The sequence below is a fragment of the Tiliqua scincoides genome, chromosome 3, assembly GCF_035046505.1.
Source record: "Tiliqua scincoides isolate rTilSci1 chromosome 3, rTilSci1.hap2, whole genome shotgun sequence".
Lineage (NCBI taxonomy): Eukaryota > Metazoa > Chordata > Lepidosauria > Squamata > Scincidae > Tiliqua > Tiliqua scincoides.
Genome location: NC_089823.1, coordinates 154,501,881 through 154,510,777, shown reverse-complemented (window position 1 = coordinate 154,510,777; position 8,897 = coordinate 154,501,881).

Here is an 8,897-nt window from a genome sequence, read left to right as displayed (position 1 = left end):
ACTTGGTAATTGTGCCTGAATTCTACACATAGCCTGTGCAAACCTCGTTTCAAGATGCCAGACATCCCCCGGCACAGGTGCTTGGGTGACCATTGTTCATTTGCATTTTGGCTGAGCCTTTGAAGAGTTCCCTTCCCATTCACACACAAAATTACACATTTCCACAATAAAACAGGACACCCCAAGCCCTCCTTGGCACCCTGATATCCCCACAAATTAGCCAACCCCCAGTTCTGCACATAGCAGCAACCCCCCCAAAATCCTTAAATAGTAAGGGATTTTGACCAATGTGACTCTTACCCTGGTACAACACTCCCATGTAAACTCTCTCACCTTCCCTTTCCCTGGAAGAGCAGGGACTCTGGGAATCCTTTCCCTAAACATTGCACCCCTTCTTTTCCTTGGATGCACCAGATACACTTGCATTACACTGCCCACACACTCCACTATAGACGCTCTGGTTAGGACATAGCAATCATTCTCTATCAACTCTCTTTGGGTGAAACAGATATTTCCTTATTTTGTATTCTTTCTTAATAAAGCTATCATATTTTACTGGAAATTATTTATCTCAGAACCAATCCTATGCGTGGCTGCTCAGAAGTATGTCCCATTATAGTCAATGAACTCCCAGGTCAGTGCAGATAGGATTGCAGCCTTACAGCCCAATCGCAAGCTGGCTATCACCAGCAGGGTGCGCATACTGTCACAAATTTGCTTCAAGTCACGTTGTGGCAGTATGGAGGATCCTGGTGTCAACAGACAGGCCTGAGTCACCCTGCCTGTGTCAGTCAAACCAGCACCTGCTGGAGCAGATAGGCGGTCTGCTGGCTGGTGGAGGGGTGACGGAAGGGTGGAATGAAGGTGGGAAATGGGCATAACAGGGCAGGGAGGGGCGAATCTGGCCCAGCAGACACAGCAGCAGTGGCTACCATGATATTGTAGTCCCCTTCTTGGGCCTGATTTCCCAACACAGGGCTGCTCCGACTTGTGCTAGCAATTTTGCTGGCACAAGCCCAAGTAGCCCCATAGTAGCTGCTGGGACTTACCCCAGGGAAGGGGACATTCATTCCCATCCCTTGGGAAGACTTTCAGCAGCCTCTATTACTATGCTGCATTGCAGCACAGAACTTTGGTTAGCATTGGGCTGCTACTCTCTTTGTGGGAAGGGGGTTTCTGCGTTATGCTGATCTGTTATCTAGTCCAGGGGTGTCCAAAGTTTTTGGCAGGAGGGCCACATCATCTCTCTGACACTGTGTCGGGGGCCAGGGAAAAAAAGAATTAATTTACATTTAAAATTTGAATAAATTTACATAAGTTTGCATAAATGAATATATTAAAGATTCATATAAATGAATGAAGGTCTTTCAATAGCTCAAGGTCTATAAAAGGCCTTGCACAAAGCAAGGCTGGCCTTTCCTTTTCTGCCACTACTGCATCACAGATGTGAAACAACAAGCAATGGAGGGAGCCCTCATCCACAGCTCATGCGAGAGGTTTAACAGTCGCCTTCACGCTGACAGCAGTTGCATTTGGCCAGTGTGGGCTCCAACAAATCTCTGGAGGGCCAGAGGCTCATTGGAGACTGGGGGCTCCCTCAGGGCCGCATTGAGAGGCCTCGAGGGCCACAAGTGGCCCCAGGGCTGGGGTTTGGGCACCCCTGATCTAGTCTAAGATCCCTCTATGAAATTGAGCTGTGCTGTATACTGACTGTATTCTCTCTCCAACTTTACAGAAAAGGCTTGCATGCCTTGAGGAGAGAGACATAAATAATTCCCCTCACCAGCTCTTTTGGTAACAGGGCTTGCCATAACCAACAGCATGCTCACTATTTGCATGCCTGGCCAGAAACACCCGTGGCAGGAACAAAAAAAGAAATCAAAGTAGATCTTGAACCCACACTGGCAAATCTACACAGCTGCTCACTAACCACTCAACCTCACGATGAGGCATGCAAACCACTTCATGGGGCATTTGGCATCTCATAGCACCACAAACAGGCATACGATGAGGCATGCAAACCACTTCATGGGGCATTTGGCATCTCACAGCACCACAAACAGGTGTACCTGCCAGAGATAGTATAGCACATGGATAATTCAGAGGAAGTATCACATGTGTGATACATTGGGCTTACATGTGACACAGGGCTTCTATTGTGGTAGCCAACCCATTTAAATCACACACACACATACACATATGTATCCTGTTCCCTCTGCATCATTGCTGGCACCTGCTGTACAGTAGCCCTGGTGTATCTGTCATTATGCTGCCCTCCATCTCCCCCCCCCCCCACTACCATCTGCTATATACCTCATGGCAGCAGAGAACTGGTGGCTTGTGGCCAGTGAGGGTCGTCCCCCCACTAGAGCCCTAGGAGTCAGAGAGTGAGGTTGCAACAGACTCGGAACTGTGGTAGCAGAGAGAGCTCTCCTTCATTCCCTGAAATCACACCCTGAACGGAGGAAAGCAACAACTAGGGCGGGCAGTAGAGGCATAAGTAGAAGCAGCGCCCAGGGCAGTTTCATCACAACATCATGTGACATTGTGATGTCACTTCCAGGTTCTCCTTGGAGGAGGAAGTGCTAGCGGTTTCACACCCCCTGACCCTTCAAAGGGGAACCTCCACAGGAGAAGGAATGGGAGCGTGAGTGCCCCTCCTCTGGAAAACTGTAAATGGTGCAAGGCAGTCACTTCCAGGTTCTCCCCAGAGGAGGAGGCGCTGACACCTTCACATCCCCCTTGGCATAGCACCCAGGGCAGATCCCCTCAGTCTCCACCCTAGTTACACCTCTGGTAGGCAATGGGGATCCCTATCTGCTCACAAGTGACAACAAGTAGATCATGCCAAAATGTTTATTGCACAATCTGAAAAATGTAGCAGCATCTGAAAGAGAAACAGACAAGTGTGGGGTTGCCAACCATCTCATTCCAGCAGTGCTCTTGTGCATTTGCAAGTGATCTGGCAGACAGCGAAGCAGCAGATATCAGTGCGGCTTGTTCACTTACAATTGTGGAGTTTCCAAAGTAGCAGGGGCCTATCTGATCAGCAACCCCACAGAGGACCAGCTGGGATCACATTAGTCACATGCTGCAAGCTTCCCTTAAGGTCTGCACAACTGGCCATGTCGAGGGTGCTGTTTTGTCTTCTCTCACTGAACTGTGATCTGCCTGTGAAGAACAAAGACATACACAGTGTTTGTGAACAGCACAGTGGTGCTACTCAGATGCTGTCAGGGAAAGGAGGCCTAGGAGAAGATGGGCTGACCAAGAAGAGTAGTGCATAGTGGTTAGCATGCGCAAACCCCTTTCTGCCCTCTGCTGTCCCTTTACTGCAGAGCTTTTCAAACTGGGGCGTCGTGACGCCCCAGCCTGTGGGCCCTGGCCTCTGCCCCCTTAAGGGGTGGGGGCAGCCTGGAAGCAGGGAAGAGGCAGCGCCGCGATCTCCAGGATCGCGCCGCTCAGGGGGCTGCAGGAGCTTGGGTTCATTCAGCTGCTGATCCAGTAGCCCCGCCTCTGCTAAAGTAGAAGTGGAGCGTGATCACTCCACTTTCATTTTTACTGCTGCGGGGAGCCCTGCTGAAGATTGCACCGGGCTCCCCGCACCCCCAGGAGGTTGCAGGAGGCTTGGGTAAGTGCACCAAAGCCCCTGCGGCCCCCTGAGTGGCACGATCCTAGGGATCGTGCCGTTGCCTCCCCCCACCCCTGCTGCCTCCCCCTGCCCCTGCTGCCTCCCCCCCCGCCCCCACAAGCACTTACAGTGGCTCAAACTTTCCATGAAAGTTTGAAAACCACTGCTTTACCGGATCAGCTGCTGAATGGAGGGGAGTACTTTGGTAGATTGTATCCACTGCCACTATCCCAGGCTACAGAAACCAGGCCGGTGGAGGGGGACACCTCTCTGGGTCAAGAAAACCTTCCCAGGAGGACATTGAATCCCGTGAATTCTTATTAAAAATCAAACCCACAGTAGCATCTCCTACTGCATGGTTGGTCTAACCATGAAGCTATGTGACGTGGCTTGCATCAGGGCAGCTGGTGGAAGGAGAGGTGGATTTGGGGTGCCTTTTACCCCAAGTTTCCCACTACCTCCTTCCAGCCCACTGTTGATGCAAGCTACGCGTACATTGATCCACTATCCGCTCATTAATCCTGAGTGGGAATCGGATCGTCCCCTTCCCTCCCCATGGTCCATCCTCTCATTAAAAAAGCAAAGCAATATAAATTAATTCCTTGACTGCCTCTAGCTATAAATGGTCCCTAGCACTTGTGACTTACATTTGTCCCAAGAATCCTGGGTTACTGCCAGTAAGAAGCTGCCTTCTAGGTGACAACATTAGGCTTCCCCATGGCAAACCAACAGAAAAACACAGATGCTGGGACCTAAACAACTGTGGTTTGATAATATCATCAGGTTGCCTGACTGGAGGAGCAGAACCCACCTGATGACTCCATCTCACCCCCTTCACTTAGATTTGGCAGGCTAATGGCAAGGTAGCTCTTATTGCTAGGCAAAATAGCTTCTGCAGACAGGGCAAATCCACATGAGGCTGGAGTTTCAAACAAGGGGCTAAGACTGCTGTGGAGAGTGGGTAGGGCAGAAGAGGCAGCAGGAATTCAGATTTTCTGCTGTTCTCTCCCCTTGTGTTTTTCTATGCTTTTTTTAAATTCCTACATCAGCTCCAAAGTGATGTCCGCAGACATCAATGTAAAAACAGCTTCCCAACTGCAAGAAAAGTCTCTGTGTGTAGTCCCAGTTCCATCAACAGATGTGCCATAGACAGAACTCAACCATCAGTGCAACCACAGCCCCCAAAACTAAAGCAGGTTGGTGATGTGGGTGGAATGTGGGAGAGATAGGGCAGTGTCAAGGTATGCCCTATCCTAAGTCCCTTCCAGACAATGGACATGCCCCAAATGTTGGCAAAACACAACACTGTTGGAGCTGCCAAAAGAATTAAATTTGTTGAATTGAAATGCAAAATGTGGTGTTTTGTGTTCTTATTCACAACTGAATACACAATCCCAGTGTTTTCCTTGGTCATTACCTATAGATGGAGGTGTTTTGAAAAAAATGTGGTGTTTTGTGCTTTGATTATAATGCAAAATGTGGTATTTTGCGTTTTTGTTTCGTTATTAACACCTCTGCCCATAGGGAACAATGGGAACAACACCCAGCATTGGGGTCGGGTAGGTTGAGGTCTTTGGCTCCTTGCATGTCGTTTCACCACCCCATGACTGCTAGGTGGAGAGTTCCATGGGTGCTCACAGAATTACTGAGAGGGTTGCACCGGCATGGGCTCTTGTTTCCACTTCCATCTTTACACTGGACAGGTATTGGATTTGATGGAGGTTGTGCTAACGTCATTTTGACATAGCAGCAATGTCGGTTCAGTTTGGCCATAGGAGGCCAAAGGTGTGCGGAGAGGTGTCTAAACAATGTCACACTGTGAACCTTTATAAGAACATAAGAACAGCCCCACTGGATCAGGCCATAGGCCCATCTAGTCCAGCTTCCTGCATCTCACAGCGGCCCACCAAAAGCCTTTCCTTACACAAGGCTTTCAAAAGTCTTCCAGGTGGTTTATGCATCATAACCTACCCTACTATATTTTGTTCCCATGTTTCTGAGACACAAAGCAGACACTATTTAGCTGACATGAAACTTGGCTTTCACTGTAGATTTTTCTTTCAGTACATTCATGTTGTAGTTACCCTGCCTGGGAAGTGCAAACTTAATAGTTTTAAGTCCTTTTTTATATAAAGATGCTTAGAACATGATTGAAACAGGCTTGCAGCACTGGGAGATGCAGCACCCTCATTATATACAAACAAAAAAAAAAGACACAGAACCACAGAGCATCTTTTATTTCTGTTACATGACCAAGAACTGTGTAATAGCAGCATCGCTTTTACAACACAATACAACACATATTTAAATGTCACGTAAGAGTTTTGACTTGTATTCTTTACTTAGAGGGCAAAGGAATCAAAGGAACAATGCAGGCAGAAAACACTTTGATTCAGCGAATTCATTCTCTGTATGAATTTGGGTGCAATCCTGCCCTTGACTTGGGACTTGCGCCAGCCCAGGAGAGTGGCAAACATGCCGTAAAGCACATTTGCGCCTCCTCGGGAGTAAGCTGGGCTGGAGAAACTCAGAGAAGCACTGGCCTGCCGAGGTTGGAAGTCTCCGCGCCGGCTTCCTCCGAGTGCCTTGCATGGGCGTGAGGCGGTGGAGGGAGGCATTCCTGGGCAGGGGGAGGGCAGGCGGTGGGTGGCCCTGGGGACAGGCAGGTGGGGAGTGGGAGGCGGGGGTACCAGTTATACCAAATCCCAACCCCCGTTCCCGGGGAGAATGGAGTGGCTCCAAGCCGCTCCACTCTCCTTGGACTTGCGCCACCTCAAGAGGTGGCGCAAGTCCAAGGAGACCCACAGGGTCAAATGTTTCCCCTTGCCTTTGGTTGAGTCACTTATGGCCCCTATTCTGCACTGTATACAGTGCAAGCCTCTTGGCTTGCCTGTTCCAGCGCAGGATAGGATTGCGCCCTTTGTCTCTTTGAGCTCCAAGCTTACTTTCTTATTTGAACACACCCTTTCTTGGTTTTGTACATTCATCAAAGTTTTGTGGTGGATAACTGACTGTGAGATTTGAATTAGACACGGTTGTCAACTTTTTTATCCTTTTTAAAAACATCAACTTGATTTGCAGACATCAAGGAGGTAAAATTGCTTGTCTTTGTGCCTTGAAAAGCTTCATTGGCTGATTTCTGTAGTGTAGATCAAGCTGCTGTGAAAAGTAAGGGAGCAAGTCAGACTGCTTTTTCTGGTCAGTTGGATGTTGCAGATGTTGCAGAACTGTATCCCTGGCCAAAATGAACTGTTTTTTGTTATGCTCCCTTCAGGTGCAACAATTAAAGAACAGTGTTCAGCTGAGCTGGCACTCTCAACAGTTCTGGAAAACTGGAGCACTTTTCTTTCAAGAATCACCATGGCTTTTGCAGTCTTCCCCACGAGCATTTGAGAGCATCAACAAACACGTGTAGACTGGTTAATCTGCCAGACATTATAAAGCCTGTTAAAAGCTTTTGACAAAAGCTTGCTTCACCAAAGGCTTCAAAGGGCCCAATCCTATCCAATTTTCCAGGGCTGATGCAGCCTGGAGGTAAGGGAACAAACATTCCCCTATCTTGAGAAGACCTCCATGACTGCCCTCCCACCACAGGATGCAGCACATGCCTTACTGGGACAGCTGCATCAGCACTGGAAATTTTGAAGAATTGGGCCCTTGGTGAACTTAGTAGTCATGAGATAAAAGGACAGGTTCTCTAATGGATCCCTAACTGTGGAAAGAACAAGATGCAAGAGTATCAGGTCAAATTTTCAGATAGCCAAAGTAACCAGGGCATACGTACTGAAATCAGCAATGTAGGGACCCTTCCCCCTCCCATTTGGAGCCATTCCAGGTTGGGGGAGCAAAACAGAGGCATACGTGGTGAGGCTCCCTGCAAAATTTAGTGCTTTGCACCCCCTCTAGCTACACCACTGATTGGAATGTTTCTTTTCTTGAAAACAAAACAACTCTTTCTTGGTAGGCATTAAAAAAAACAACAGTAATTTTTAGACAAAATGTCTGAGTCCTCCTTTAATCACTGACTTTGTTTGACGGTTTCTCGACAATGAAGGCAAAACATTTCTGATTCTGTCTGCAGTTAGAAGATTGGGAACATCTCAGTGACAGAACCAGAAAAAAGAAATTGGGGGTAGATGATCAGAAGGAGCAAAATGAATTTCTGAGTTGGGGGAGGGGCAACTTATCCCACATACTAGATTTCTGGGTGAGAAATAATGAGATATTTCACTGTAATGCTTCCATCCTAAACGTTTTTTTCTCTGAAGCAAGTCCCATTGATTTTTAAGGTGCTAATGTTCAAGTAAGTGTACTTAACAGCCTATGGTTTAGCATTGGGTTTAGTAATGGGTCCAGCAAAGCCACTTGTTGGGAGGGGCTCTTGTACCACCTAAGTTCCTACTGACTCATACATTCCCTCTGTCTTCCCCGTCCCCTTCTCTTACACGCAAAGAGAACTACTGTGTTTTCTGTGTTAAAGCAAAACATGGAAAAGAGAAGATAATTTGCACAGGTGTGAGATAGAAGAGTAGAGAGGAAGGGATCCTGAGGAGGAGCCCGGGAAGTTATATCTGCCCTGACCAAAGAGAATTGGAGCCAAAACTCACACTGAGGCATCTCCTATGATCACATAACTTTTAGTCCAGTTCTGTTGTGTCTGCATACCTGTGGCAAGGTCACTGAGAAAGTAAAACACAGACAGCCTAATCCTATTCACACTTTCCTGGGAGTAAGCCCCATTGACTCTAATGGGACTTACTTCTGAGTAGACATGCATAGGATTGGGCTGTAAGACCTCCTTAATTTACAGCACTCCTAGACACATTTACTTAAAAGTATGTCTCACTGTGTTAAATCGAGCTTATGTCCAAGTAAGGGGGTAAAGGATTGCAACATTAGAAACCAAGCCTGCCCCTCTTTCTTGAGATCTGAAGGAATCCTGCCAGCTTTTCAATTGGATGTGAGTTCATGTCTCAGAAATACCTGCCATAGTGGTCTTTGGCAGGTTGCTACTTGATGTAAAATGGGAATAAAAGTGTCTTATTTTGAGGAAAGAATGGAATATGAATAACTCTGAAATGCCCAGGTTAATGGATAAAAGCAATGATAAAGTTGCTCTTAGTGATTTTGAGCTTTCTAAAAGAAATTAATCTTACTTGGTGCGTTTTAATGCGTGCCATAATTTTTTACTGAAATACCCATTTGAGATTAGATATGTCTGTGGGGAGATAGAAATTGTGACTGCAACACACAAACACTGGTTTCA